Source organism: Haemaphysalis longicornis, unplaced genomic scaffold (genome assembly GCF_048455015.1).
Source record: "Haemaphysalis longicornis isolate Haplotype H1 unplaced genomic scaffold, Haemaphysalis longicornis Haplotype H1 scaffold_3, whole genome shotgun sequence".
In the NCBI taxonomy this organism is placed as follows: Eukaryota; Metazoa; Arthropoda; class Arachnida; order Ixodida; family Ixodidae; genus Haemaphysalis; species Haemaphysalis longicornis.
This window is the reverse complement of record NW_027526335.1, coordinates 217,859,641-217,875,363: the sequence shown is the minus strand read 5'-3', so window position 1 is coordinate 217,875,363 and position 15,723 is coordinate 217,859,641.

Sequence of the window (15,723 nt, the reverse complement as noted above, 5' to 3'; positions counted from 1 at the left end):
ACCAGCTGTTGATGCATTTCATTGCGGTCTTACGACTTGATTGTGTAAAGTCGGTTGGATTGCACTATTTTACTTCTAATCTTCTTTGCCGTTTTTTGTAGATCTTTCTTTCTTTTCTTTTTTTTTTTTTTGCTCACTGAGTGTTTATTAGCAAATTGTTGATGTACTACAGTGCTGCATTTTCCCCTCTGAGTGCTCCAGCACGAAGGCCTCCGCTGTTCCTGGGCACTATAATAAACATTGATTGATTGATTGATTGATTATTATTATTATATTATTATTATTATTATTATTATTATTATTATTATTATTATTATTATTATTATTATTATTATTATTATTATTATTATGTCTGCGTGCTGTGCTCCGCTGTATTTTACGGCAGACAGGAGTATTTTCGATGCACATCGTGCAAAAAACGTGCGCACTCCAAATGTATTCAGCTGCCCGACATGGAGCTGCAAGCTGTGAAGACTGGTGAGAGGCTCTTCCAGTGTAATCTGTGCCTGTGTTCGGCGTCCGAGGTGGTGAGTAGGCCTAGTGACGATTCCGTACACGAGAGCCTGCCGGCCACGCAGCCACCCGATCCTCAGAACAGCGCTCCTCGACCAGGCGACCTTGGAGGGGACGCGACCGACATCCTCAAAATGCTGCTCCACGCTCTCGAGGGCCTTTCATTCCTGACGGACGAGGTGGCAAAGCTACGAGAGGCCAACGACCGCTTGAGCAGGGAGAACGCGCGTGCTTTCGCCCAGCAGTCAGGCATAATTGCTTCTCTGCGGGCGGAGGTTCGCAGCCTTCGAGGGGTGTTGCGGATGGGACACCTCGTTGCGGGTGCGCCGCCAAGAAACGAAGCCGTGGGACCCCTAATGGAACGACCCTTTTAATGGCGATGACTTGGTTACAATGATAATGATAGTAATGCACGTACGCTCCACTCGAGCGCTGGGTCTCTTCTTCTTCGTCGCCCGCTAGTCTCCAACATCCTCCGGGGCCTCAAGTGTGGCGGGATCCAGTTCTAGAAGACGTAGCTTCTGTACTGGCGTCTTGATGAGCTTGCCTCCTGGCAACCGCACTGAACGGGCTCGAACCAATCCGTCGGTGCCTGGGTACACTTCTTGAACCCGGGCTAGTGGCCAGAATAACTTGGGCGCCTTATAAGAACGTCCACCAGCACAATGTCGCCGACCTTTAAATTTGTTGAGCGATGCGTGGGCGAGCGATGCGCTGATGGTAGCCGCAACAAATATTCATGTTTTCATCGCTTCCAAAAATCTTCCATCATTTTCTGTCGATGTTGAAAGCGCCGGCGACAGTCAGTTCTATCGTGCGTACTCATGTCGTCCGACTTCGTCATTGCTTCAGGTAACGTAGTTAGTGGCTGACCAACTAAGAAGTGTGCTGGCGTGATGGCTACAGGATCGCTTGCGTCATTCTCACTGTATGTGAGTGGCCGTGAATTAATTACCGCTTCAATCTCGGTCAGAATGGTTGAAAGTTCTTCCGAGCAGAGGCAGCTTCGCCCTAAAACTTTGCGGAGTGTTGTTTTCACGGTTCCGACTAACCGTTCCCACCAGCCTCCCCACCATGGGGCCGCTTCAACTATTAGTTTCCAACTAATTCTCTGATTCGCAATGAAATCCTGGAAGTCGTCTTGTTTCATCACTTTCCACCGTCTTTGTAGCTCCAGAGACGTTCTCTTGAAGGTTAGGGCATTATCGGAATAAATTGTGCTTGGGAGCCCCCTTCTCGCAATGAAGCGCCGAAAAGCCAACAGGAATGCAGGTGAGGACATATCCGAGACCAGTTCCAAGTGCGATGCTCTTGTTACGGCACACGTGAAAAGTACGATGTACACCTTTCTGTCAGAGCCCTCTCTCTGACGACCTCGCATACAATGGTCCGGCGAAATCAAGTCCTGTAGTGTCGAATGGTTTCGCCTTCTCCACCCTGCAGGTGGGAAGGGGTGGATACGGCGACACGATGGGTTTAATGCGAAACCGGGCGCATATCACGCATTGATTGGTTACTTTCTTCGCAGCTTGTCGTGCTCTTGGGACCCAAAATCGCTCTCGTACGCTGTTTATAATTGCCGTCACTCCTCCGTGCATCACTCGACAATGGGCATCCGCAAGCACAAGTTCGGTGAAGCGATGTCTACTTGGAAGTAGTATCGGATGCTTGACGTCCCGGCTGTCGGTGAGGTTTTGTAGCCTTCCCCCGACGCGGAGAGTACCATGCTCATCAAAAAATGGGTGTAGTTGGGCTATCCATGACCCACTCGCCAAAAACAAACCTTGACCTTGACCTTCTTGTTGCCAGCCTCTTTCTTTGGGAAACGATTCCGTTTGAACATGGTGAATCCAGTATCTCTCGGCTGCCAATATTTATTCTGCAGAGAGGACTCCAGCTTGCTTCGTCTGGCATTTAACGTTGGAGACAAAGCGTAATACCCATGAAGTAACCCGGAGAAGTTTGCGCAGCGCGCCAAACCTGGCGGGGTCCATAAGTGGGGCTAAATTCACTGTGCTTCCCGCAGCGTGAAGTGTTGTAGGGGTTGCGGCTTCCATGCAAGAGGGTTTGTTGCTTTGGGGCTGTAGATGCATGATGTCCGGCCATTCCGATGAGGTCTTGCTCAGCCAAGCCGGTCCCTGCCACCAGTTAACGTCGGTAGCCAGTGCTTCTAAGGAGACCCCTCGGGTCAGCACATCTGCAGGGTTGGTTTCGCCTGGACAATGTCGCCAGCTACAGCCTGATGTGTTGCACAGGATTTCCTTGACACGGTTTTTCACAAAGACGTCTAGAGTCGAAGTTGCTCGATGTAACCAGCCAAGCACTATGGTCGAGTCCGTCCATATGAAATGTTGCGTTCTTGTCATTAGGTCGCTCCAGGATTCTACTATATACTTCAACAACCTGCTTCCTGTCAATGCGCCCATTAGCTCTAGTCGTGGCAATGACAGAGCTTTCAGAGGGGCTATCCTTGACTTGGCTACTAGTAGAGCACTAGTCACTTTGCCACTTGCATCTTCTACCCGAAGATACGCACAAGCGCCGTAAGCTTTCAGGCTCGCATCGACGAAAACATGTAGCTGCATGTCACGTGGTTCCGTAACTCTGGGCTTGATGCTTCGGGTAACTTGGATCTTTGGCATATGTATCAATTTGTTTCTGCAGTCACGCCACTTGTCTGCAATATCAACAGGAAGCTCTTCGTCCCAGTCCAACTTCATAAGCCATAACTGCTGAAACAGAAGTTTTGCTCAGACTACATACGGGGCGAGAAACCCTAACGGATCGTAGACCCGCGATACGGTCTGAAGCACAAATCGCTTGGTGTCCTTTGCATTTTCCAAAAAAGTAAAAATGTTCTCCGGGTTGTAGATGAAGGTGTCTGTTTCCTTTGACCAACCCAATCCCAGAACTTTCGACTGGGATCCAGCTCTGTCAATGCTTAGGGAGGCATGAGATCCGTTGGAATCGAACACCTTCTCTAGTGGCCTGCAGCTTGTACTCCATTTCCGTAAAGGCATTCCAGCGTCGTTCATCAGCTCTCTTGTGCGCATGTAAAGAGTAGCCGCTGTTTCCAAGTCATCGGCGCCGAACAGGAGGTCGTCTACGTAGAATGACTTCAGAAGCAGTTGTGCTACGTTCCTTTTGTCAGGATCAACTTGCGTCTTCAAGTGATGTTGTATAGTAGCCGTGAGCATGAATGAACTAGCTGTAGATCCAAAAGGAACTCTCGTCATCCGCCAAACCTCTACGGCATTTTCGTCAAAAGGAACAGCAGGTGTTTCCTTAAACCACAAAAATCTGAACAGTTCCCGGTCCTCTTTTCGGATCTCTACCTGCAGGAACGCCTTCTCGATGTCTGCTGTCATCGGTATTAAGTACCATCTGAAGCGAAGGAGAACTTGAAGTAGATCCGGGTTGAGGTTGGGGCCGGTTTCCAGACAGCCGTTCAACGATCTCTCTCCTTTGGCGTGGGAAGACGCATCGAACACTACCCGTAGCTTCGTTGTGAGTGAGTCCTCGCGGATGACTTCTCTATGTGGCATGTAGTAGGTATGCCCGTCTACCAATTCCTTGTCAAGTACAACTTCAGCATGGCCGGAGAAAATGTACTGACGAATCGCAGAATCATATCTCTCTAGCAGTCCTTCGGTCTTTGAGATGCGTCGCATCAGATTTCGTAAACGGTTTAGTGCGATGCCGTAGTTATCTTGCAGCAGCTCGATATCCGGTTCCTTACAAGGCACGGCTACCTGATACCGAGTCCCAGTCTTGGTGATTTTTTCATTGAAAACAGACAATGTGTCTGCTCTGCAACAAGCTTCTTCATCTGGCGCTACGCCCATTGCGTCGAGCGACCAAAAGGACTCCAGAACGTCATGCTCCACTCCTTTAGCTTCTGCTTGCACGCGCATAACACAGACCATGACCTCGGATGTTCCATCCACGAAGCTTGTATTCTTAGCAGGACCTTGTAACGTCCATCCAAGAGTGGTCTTGATCGCGACCAATCCTTGCACCTCCGTGCTGCGTATTAAATCGCCGCTCACAAATTTCCATTTTTGGTCCGATCCTATCAATAGACTGATGCCTTTCTCTGCACATCCTCGAGGCACAGTCAGTTGGTCTGCCAGGCCGTAGCTTTGCCTCCGTAACTGATCTGCGAAAACGGATTCCATGTCAGTAGCAGGGATATCGTGGCAGATTGTCGGCATTGCTATTGCCTCGATGGTGTACTCGCTGGCATCAAACTGGCTACGTATGCAAAGCTGGACTACCTGGCACTTCCTAACACGAGAAGAGGCATCGGACGCGAAAGTGTTCACGGCGATGCGTGTCTCTCTTACGACTTTCAATCCCAATCTCGCTACGAGATCTTCTTTGACGAAAGTACGTTGACTGCCTCAGTCGAAAATGCCTCTGACATAGGACGTCTCGTTGGTCCCGACGATCCAGCAACGGAGAGTCTGTAAGTGCACGTCCTCGTCAAGTTGGCAGCTTGTGACGGCAGTCGAAGGCGCACCGTTTTCTTTCACTGGCCTTGTAGCAGCAGATACTTTCATGTCCAGCTTGTCGCTCCGCCTCGCTTGGAAATTGGGATCGCACATAGTCGAAGCATGCCTGCCTTTACATGTCACACATACCAATTTCCGCCGGCACTCGTTTGCACGATGGCCCGTCATAGTGCATCGGTAGCACCGCCTAGCGCTAGATAGTCGTTTCTTCTTCTCTGCGACTGTTAATGAAGCGCTGCATGCCTCAGTCGCATGTTTCTTAGACCGGCAGAAGAAACACGCACTGGGGTTTTTCTTCGCTTCTTGCAATGCATGCAGGACTGATGACGAGGGCACGTGCTTCTTGCGGTAACCGCGGCTGTTGGAGGAGGACGTCGCTGGAACACTGTGTTCCCTTGCTTCGAGCTCTATCCGTACGTATCTCAAGAGCTGCTCTAGCTTCTGGCAAGACGTTGTGGCACTGGTTGCCTCTACTGAAGCAGAAGGCACCGCTTCCTGCGTATCACCTTGAAGACGTCCATGGCGGTGGAATGCCAAGACGATCTCCTTCGGCAGCGCCTCCAGCAAAACGTCCTAAAGCATTGCCGAGAAGCTGCTTGTGGGTAGTCCAGTACGTTTAGGCATCGGACATTCAGCAGAACACAGTCATAAAGCCTGCGCAGCTCCTTGTCCTCCGAGTGAGACGTCACGGGCTGTAGCTCGCGGAGGTTTCGAAAATGCCGCTGTATGATACGGCTCTTGTCGTCGAACCTGTCCTTCAGCAGCTGAACGGCACTCTCATAACAGGCCTCCGTTGTTGGCAGCCCGGCGATGGCAGCTGCTGCTTCACCCGACAAGTAGTTTCTGAGGTTATGAAACTTATCGGTAGCGGTGAGAGCCCGGTTGGTGTGGACTGCGCCCTTGAATTGCTCCCAAAACGACGTCCACTTATACACGTCTCCATGAAAGGGCTGGATGGTGAGCATGGGCAGACGGGGTCCAGATATCTGAGATGGAACCGTCGTTGGGGCCTGTGGCGTGCTAACCGCAGCCGAGGGGGCAGGTTGCGCCGTGTCGCTGACGCCGAGTTCCTCGAGCCGGTACGTAAGGCGAGTCAGAGCCTCGAGCGTCTGGTCGTTGTAACGGGCCGCCGACTCGTACTCCCTTTCCAGCTCCTCGACAGGAACCGTGTCCTCGACCTGGGCGTCGATCTTGCTGAGCTCCTCGCGGCTAGCCACGAGCTTGTCCAACACCTTCCGGAGCGCGAGCCGGTCGGAGCAGCCGCTCTCTATGAGTGCTGTCGCCTCTGTAGAAATTTTCGTCGCTTGGGCTCGCCTTGCAGCGCGTTTCGCCTTCAGCCGGTCCATCGTTCAGCGAAAAAGTCCGGCTTACTCGCTTGGTAGGCAGCCCGGTCCGCGCGTTGTCTCCCTGGGTGCGGTACCGAGAAGGACGAAGCTTGCTTGGGCGACCGTTTCTAGAAGAAACTCGTCGTCGCCGTCGCTCGCTGTCCACGTCGGTGGGAGCCGCTTGTTTTCCCTTGGGATTCGGCACCAAATGTTGCGGATCGGACACCTCGTTGCGGGTGCGCCGCCAAGAAACGAAGCCGTGGGACCCCTAATGGAACGACCCTTTTAATGGCGATGACTTGGTTACAATGATAATGATAGTAATGCACGTACGCTCCGCTCGAGCGCTGGGTCTCTTCGTCTTCGTCGCCCGCTAGTCTCCAACAAGGGGAGCGGCTCCCGCGGTTACCGCGGGCCGGTCCCTCGCCTCCCGAGCTGCCTGCCCCCCCTTCGACACCTAAGCTCAACGTGGCGATGGCGACCCCTTCCACGCAGCGAGTGGACCTTTCATCCTTTGCCACTGTTGTGGCGAAGATAAACGCAGCGTCTACGCTTTCAGCGAACGAGCAGCTGACCCCAGCCCCTTCCGAGGCTTGCCTTTTGTTAAATAATGCATCCGGCAAGCCACCTTCCAGCGACTCGGCCCAGTCAAACAAACGCAGAGGGAGTGTAGTGTGTGTGGGTGCTTCAGATGCGTGTAGCATCTCCGTCGTTCGTCCATCTAAGCGTCCGAGACACATCTTCGTGTCTAAACTGTCACCGTGCACCACTTCAGCCCAACTGACGGAGCATCTTTCGACGGTACATGTCATACCTCTGGCTTGTCAGCGGCTGAAGACTAAGTACAGTTCATATTCTTCCTTCTGCGTTGCGGTCGATGAGGACTCCTTCGAGCGTTTGAGCGATCCTTTGTTCTGGCCGAAGGGCTGCCCTTTCAAACCTTTCGGCGGAAAGCTGCATGCCGAAATGTTCTGTTCCACTGATGTCCCACATGGTGAAAAAAACTAACAACAGGGTGGACATTTACTATCAGAATGCGCGCGGCCTTCGCACTAAAGCGTCCGAATTTTTTGTAATGTACTTTCCTCAAATTTTCCAATTATTGTAATTTCTGAATCCTGGCTCTGTAGCGACATTAGCTCAAATGATTATTTCCCTCCAAATTACCAAGTTTTCCGCAAAGATAGGGATTTTACTGGGGCTAAACAAAAGAGAGGGGGCGTATTAGTTGCGGTCGATTGTGGTCTTCAGTGTAAGAGGCGTCAGGACCTTGAGGGCGACAATGAGTGTGTCTGGCTGGACATCCGACTGACTGGGGGCGAGAGGCTCCTAATAGGGGCGTTTTATATTCCCCCCGATGTTCCTATTTCTTCGTTCAATGAGCTACTTACTTCTGTAGAACAAGTGTGCGCTTCACACCAAAATCACCATTTTATCATTCTGGGGGATTTCAATGCACCTGGTGTACAATGGGACAGTCTAACCAGCATTACAATTATTACGTACAGCAAAATCTCGCATTGTTTTAGACTTCCTAGATTTCACATCCATGGCACAACTGAATAACATCAAAAACTACTCCGAAAATATCTTAGACCTCTGCTTCTCAAACATTCAGAACGCGCGAGTATCAATGGTGGATATCTCTCTTGTCAAACCCGACAAGCTTCATCCTCCATTTTCAGTTTCGGCTCCCGTTTCGATTCGGCATTGTGGTACCTCACTAAAGTATAATGAACTCTCTCCCTTCTGTTATGCACGTGGAGATTACATTGGCTTGTATAGCTTTTTTTCTTCGTTTGATTGGTCGGAAATTCAAGAACTCCCTGATTGCAATGTACAGGTCGAACGGTTCACCAAAATTGTCAAAAGCGGTATGGACCAATTTATTCCCAAGTATAAACCAAACCACTCCAAGCACCCACATTGGTTTTCGAAAGAACTTCGTACGACTCTTAAATTAAAAGACAGCTGCCACAGAAAGTATAAGAAAACCGGGAGTGACGAATGGAAACAGAACTTCTGCTCTTACCGTAAATTATGTAAAAACCTTTATGAGCGGGAGCAGCGCTCCTATCTTGATTCTGTAGAGAGTAGTGCGAATTCTCAGCCTGAAACATTTTGGAGATACATCCGGTCCCGTAAGAACAACTCACATGATCTTATCAATCTTGTAGATTCCTCTGGGGAAGAAGTTCATAATGTCACCAACCACTTTGCTCAGCACTTCAGTGCCACATGCGGCCAGCATGACGTCTCGAAAATGAACATATTGTTAAATCGCGTACAAGCTTAGTGCTTTTGGACGAGCAGTTGGTTTTGGAGAGCCTAAAGCGCATGAAACCGTCATTGTCGTGTGGAGCTGACGGAATACCTCAAGCTATTCTCAAAACATACGGCAGCATTTTTGTACCTGTTTTGACGGTGATATTTAACCAGTGTCTAAAAACAAACGTGTTTCCTCTCGCGTGGAAAATTTCTCGAGTGCGTCCTATTTTCAAGTCAGGCTCCAAATCGGATGCAACAAACTACAGAGCAGTTTCTCTCCTTTGTGCTTCTTCCAAGCTGTTTGAGACAGCGCTGTACAAATTACTGTCAAGTTCTGTACAGAATCTTCTTGTAAGTAAACAGCACGGCTTTATATCAGGGAGGTCGACAACGACTAATCTCTCCTGCTTCATGGAGCAGGCCTCGGCAGCCATTTCTGAGAGGGGCCAGCTCGACGTTGTCTACTGTGATCTGAGCAAAGCATTTGACGTTGTCTGCCACACGCTGTTACTTAAAAAGCTTTTACAGGTAGGAATTGATACACCACTCGTGGCATTGTTGGGTAGTTATCTAGATAACCGGTTCAGTTTCGTTAGTGTTAACGGGCAGACGTCTGCTCTGTACAGATCAACAAGCGGTGTGCCTCAAGGCTCCGTGTTGGGGCCTCTCTTGTTCTCCATTTTTGTTAATTATGTGTCAGCCGCAATTAAGATGTCTTCTTTCCTTCCTTACGCTGATGACATTAAAATATTCAGACGGATTGAGTCCAATAATGACTGCATTGCCCTGGAGCAAGATATATCCTCATTTTCCAAGTGGTGCTCAGACAATCGATTAAATCTTAACTCTACAAAAACAAAGGTCATGTCTTATAGCAGGAAAACGAACCGCACTTTATTTTCCTACAGTATTAACGGCGGTTACTTGTCTAGAGTTGAAGAGATCAGAGACCTCGGCGTGCTTTTCGACAGTGCCTTAACTTTCTCACCTCATGTCACTCAACTTACTAGGCGGGCGCTACGCTCTCTCGGGGCTGTTTGCAGGTTTTATCGAGAATTCCGGTTTCCTTCTTCATTCCTAAACCTATTCAGAACGCTTTGTATTCCGCTACTAGAATATGCTTCTGTCGTTTGGAATGGAACCTGTAGTTCCAATTGTTAACGTATAGAGCGTGTACAAACCAAATTTTCATCAATATTTAGGCATCGTTTTCCTTCGGAGCCTATCCCCATAACTGTTTCTCTAAGTTCCCGGCGGACCCACTCAGACCTTCTTTTCATGTACAAATTGCTTCATGGTATTATTTTATGCCCGGAACTACTTGAATCAATCAGTTTTCGCGTTCCACAAAAAGATACAAGGCTCGCCCACCCTTTTAAAGCAGCTGGAGCTCTCAGCACACGTTCTCCTCTTCAAAGGATGCAGCATCTGCATAATGTTCACTCCGAGAAGCTCGATATCTTTCAGCGTCCTCTTCGGGAGTTTTTGGCTGGGTTGTCAGCTCTCACACACTAGTTGCAGTGCTCTTCTTCTTCACTTATCGTCCTGACGTGTGCATTGACTTCACCGAGCTTGTTCTTGTTCCTGGTTATTCGTGTATTGTGCTGATACTGCGACTGTCATTATCGTAGAATTTTTCTTTTTCTGCCGTTTGTATCATTAAAAGTTGCCATATTCACTTCATGCGTCCATTTGAAACTGAAAATGTACGCTTCCCGAATCTTGTAAAAACTGTCTTCTTTTCACTTACCCTTCCGTATACTTACCTTATTGTAAGATGTCTTCTTGCAATTGACCAGACATTACAGTTTCTATTGAATGTGTAACGTTGCCTAAAATCAGCAGTCAGGTATTTTTATTCTTCTTTGAAGTTGTAGTTTCTTCTTATTTTTTGCTCACTCACTGTTCTTTTGCCAGCTGTTGATGCATTTCATTGCTGTCTTATACCCTTTCTGTGCGCCAGCACGACTTGATTGTGTAAAGTCGGTTGGATCGCACTATTTTATTTCTAATCTTCTTTGCCTTTTTTGTAGGTCTTTCTTTTTTTTTTTTTGCTCACTGAGTGTTTCTTAGCAAACTGTTGATGTACTACAGTGCTGCATTTTCCCCTCTGAGTGCTCCAGCACGAAGGCCTCCGCTGTTCCTGGGCACTATAATAAACATTGATTGATTGATTGATTAATATTATTATTATTATTATTATTATTATTATTATCATTATTATTAGTAGTAGTAGTAGTATTATTATTATTATTATTATTATTATTCTCGAATACCTCTTCTCGAATACGGTTCTGTTGTTTGGAATGGAACTTGCAAGTCCAATAGTGACCGCATCGAAAGGGTTCAAAATAAGTTCCTTTCTATCTTTAGGCACCGTTTCCGTCATGTACAAGAAGACGCAAACGGCAGCATGTCTTGTCTCAAAAGTATTCCTTCCCTTTGGTGTCGACGAATGAGAGCTGACATTATCTTTCTTTATAAACTTCTTCATGGTGATATTTTGTGTGATGACTTGGTTGCACTTATCAATGTCAACTTGCCGAACAAACTTTTCCGAAGATTTCGAACTTTCAGAACAGATGCTTTAAGTAGACGACGCTCGTCCATCTGCAGAATACAATGTGCATATAATGAATATTCCGATCGTCTTGATATATTCCAGAGCTCTTTGTCTTTGTTCTCTAATGAATTGAAAACTGTTGTAGCTTAAGTGCCTTTATGTCATTTATGTGCCGTATTTCTGTTCCGTATTTATTTTATGCAAATCACCATCGTGCTTGTTTGTTTTTCACTTTTCCTGATTTTGTGTTGCTTGAATTTCTGTCGGTTTAAGTGTCAGTGCTTGTAACGCTGAACTTCGTTTTTCCATTTTGAAACTTCCTGACATTTTCTTACAAAACCTTTGTTTTATGTGTATAATCTATCTATCTCCGTCATGTTCATTGAGTATTTGCTTGTGTATTTTCAATTTTTCACGTGCCTTCAACGTTTTTTGCTGGCCGGGTGTCATGGCTTCTAACACTAGGCTTCCTTTTTTTTTGCTGTTTTTCTTTCTGGGATCTCTGTAACTATTTTTACCTTATTGTTTCTTTCATATATATGGTTTTCTGTGTTGTGTTGTCTTGATTTTAGTTTGTTTTTATGAATGCTTGTATATGGTGTACCAGTACCAAGACCCTAGGGTTGTTCCTGGGCACCAAAAATAAAGGTTGATTGATTGATTGATTGATTATTATTATTATTATTATTATTATTATTATTCCATTTTATCTGAGTTATTCCATTTTACTGCCAATTTATCTGAGTGCCATTTGTTGGTCATCGTTTGTTCATTATGGCGGGTGACGACAACAAGTGCATTGCATGTATGAATGATTTGCCTGCAGATGGCCGCATTATGACGTGTGCTGAATGCAGACTCTCCTATCATGTCGGGCAGAACTGTTCAGGCATAGCGGCTAACACTTTCACAACTATGGGTCAAACGAAGCGCGATAACTGGGTCTGCAAAACATGTCGCACGGCAAAAAAAAGGGGTGGCGCCGGCGCACAAGACACAGGTCCTGCGTCCGATAGTGGTGAAGTGTTATCCGGGTTAATGGCAGAAGTAAAGAGCATTCACACTAAGCTCGATGCGCTACTTTTGCTAAAGACAGAACTCTCGAAATTGGCAACAACAGTTCGCGAGATGGAGGAGTCTGTATCTTTCCTGTCCAAACGGTACGACACTGTACTCGTGGAACTCAAGTCAACTCAAGAAAAGGCGGCCTCGCGGGAAGCTGAACTGCAGTCTCTGAAAGAGGTGGTTCAGACGCAAGCGCATCAACTGGACCAGATTTTGCGTGAGCAGAACGAAGCTGAGCAGTACAGTAGGAAGGCCAATATGGAAATTCATGGTTTGACGATGGCTGTTAAGGAAAACTTGTCAGAATGGATAGCGAAGCTTGCCGAGACGCTTGAGGTGCCGAACTTTTCAACGGACGACATAGTAGCAATACATCGCCTTCCGGCAAAACAGGGTACGATTCCAACGATTCTGGTTCGCTTTGCTTCAGTGGCTCTCAAGGAAACATGGTTTGGTTTGCGCGGAAAGCTTCGCGAGCTGCACGACTCTGACGTCATTCCAAAGTTATTCTTCAATGAAAACTTGACGCGAGCAAATCGACGGCTATTTTGGCTGGCTAGGGTAACTGCTAAGGCAAATGGCTACAAGTTTGCTTGGGTGAGAGGCGGCAGAATCTTCGTTAAGAAGTTCGAAGACGCTCCACTTATCCGAGTGATCAGCGAGGCAGACATCTGCAGCATAACTAGGGACGCAAGCCCTCCTTCTGTATCGGAAAGCGAGGCTAATGTCTAAAAATCCAAGAATGAAAACGCCTTCAGAAACCTCATTCCCTAACTTTGAAAGTTTCAAGGTTAATTTTGGACCAAGCCAAAATAACAGCTTCACAATTGTAAACCTGAATATTCGAAGCCTCCGGAAATACTGGGACGAGTTTAAGTTGTTGGCTGAATCGGCGGGAAAGTTTGTTGATGCATTTATTTTAACTGAGATAAATGTGCCTCAACATTGGCTGTCTTCTGTTGCACTACGAGGTTACCACTGCCATTCCATTACGCGTCCTAGGCGGAGTGGAGGCGGCATTGCAGTTTTTGTGTTAGATAAATATGAAGTGACGCGTTTGGAAAACAGTTTTTCCCACGCAGAAAGCCTATCACTAAATCTAAGCTGCACGCATAGTTCCTTAACCCTGCTGGGTGTGTACCGCCCTCCGTGCAACAGCAAAAGTCGTTTCGTGATTGAATTAGAAGATGTTTTACGGCGACATAGCTCGAAAGAACAATTTATCTTGGCAGGTGACTTAAACATTGATACTTTATCGACTACAAACAAAACGGCGTCAGACTATTTATCTGCTCTTTCTTGTTATGGCATAGATTGCACCATAAACGCCCCTACGCGTGAAAGCTACCTTAACGGTAAATTAGTCAGCTCTTGCCTGGATCACATAAATGTTCGAGCTCCCAACCACAAAGTAGTTTCTTGCATTATTTCACAACAGATAGCGGATCACTATTTCACTGCCTGTCGAATCACTGGCAGTTCTGTTTCGCTCCTTTCCAATTCTCGTGTCCAGGCTGATCACATGAAACTTGTGGTTAAGGTAACTAACGAAATAAAATTAGACAAGATGATCAGGGATCATAATTGGTCGCTTCTAATCAACTCTAATCCGCCACAAGTAGTTTACGAAGATTTCGTAAAACAATTAGACATCTTCCGTACACAATGTCAGCGCCTCGTCGTCTCGAAGCGAAGAAAAGAGCATAATTGGCTCACTTCTGAAGTTATGCAGGCTATTTCACACAGGGACTGGTTATGGCATCGTTCAAAGCATGCTCCAAAAAATGTTTCCCTCAGACTGGAGTACAGATCAGCTAGAAATAGAACTGTAGCTCTTATTCGTGCAGCCAAAAGGAGATACTTCGAACAACAATTCAAGCAATCGGCAAAAAACCCGAGGAAAACCTGGTCCCTCATTAACACCCTTCGATGTAAAAATAATGAACGCCCTCCCCTCTCCCAGAATTTTTCTGATGATCCGGTAGAAACAGCAAACTTATTCAATGAGTATTTTACGCGTGCATCAGCAACCACTTCTAATAGAAACCTTGTTAATTGTACACTAACCAATGCAACGCCTGCGTCGGCTTTTCTCCCATCTATATCTTTGGATGACCTTACGGGGCTCATTTTTAGCTTTCGGAAAAACAAGCCCCCGGGAATAGATGGACTATCAATAGCGTTACTTCAACGTAACTTCCAGGCCCTTTCCGGTATCTTACTTTACCTGTTGAATGGCTTCCTCGAAACAGCCATAATACCTCAGACCCTAAAGACGGCGGTAGTAAAGCCTCTGTATAAAAAAGGAAAGAAAGACATGTTCGAAAACTACCGACCTATATCTATACTACCCATTCTTTCGCAAATTTTGGAGAAGTTTTTACTCCAGTGCATGATGTCATTTTTGCTTAAATTTAAGGTGATTTCTGATAGACAGTTCGGGTTTATGGCTGGCAGAGGGACTGTGGCATTACTGGAAGAGTTTGCTGATGAGATCAATTCTGCATTTGAAAAAAACCTAGTTAGCTGTGCACTGTTTTTCGACCTTTCAAAGGCATTTGACACGCTAGACCATAATATTCTGCTCCAAAAGTTGTATCTTGTGGGTTTTCGTGGACCGTTCCATGCTATACTTCATAATTTTTTATGTGAGCGTTTTCAAGTTGTCTCTGTCGATGGTCCAGGTATATTTAGCGGCAAACTTCCCATAAAAGCTGGTGTTCCGCAAGGATCGACACTGTCTCCGTTATTATTTAATATTTATATGAACGAACTTCCTGCTGTTACCTCAAAATGTTCCGTTTTCCAATATGCAGACGATACAGTTTTACTGACTTCACATTTGTCATTCACGACAGCAGCATGTTTATTGCAAAGCAATGTTTGCAGGTCAATGAAGTGGTTCGCGGAAAATGGTTTGTTAGTTAACATGAAAAAAACTGAACTGTTATGCTTCCGTAATCCGTTGAAAAGGGTAAACCTAAACGTGCCAATTTTTTTGCATGAGCAGAACTGCTTCCAGTGTCAATGTGTTCCGTTGGATTACGTAAATTCGATAAAATACTTGGGTGTCTATTTTGACAGTGACTTATCGTGGAACAGTCACTTAGCTTTTGTTTGCGGTAGACTGCGCGGGGCTGCGTGCGCACTGTTTAACATGAAATCTTTGGTGCCACTACCGGTGAAAAAAATGGTTATGCATGCCCTGGCGTACAGTGTCCTTAGATATGGTATCACAGTTTATGCACATTGTTCTTCCAACTGGAAGGATCGAATTGATAGCCTACTGAAGAACATGTTAAAAAGTATCGTTTACAATTCTTCCGTATCTGTTTCTGATAATTTGTTCACAGCTGTTAAACTGCCGTCGTTTTATTCTTTGTTTCTTGAGACTGTCATTCTCAAGCATTTCTGGAGCTGTGATTTCAAGGTTCAACCCAATGTTTCAAGAGTGTTAAGAAACGAGTTTCGTTTT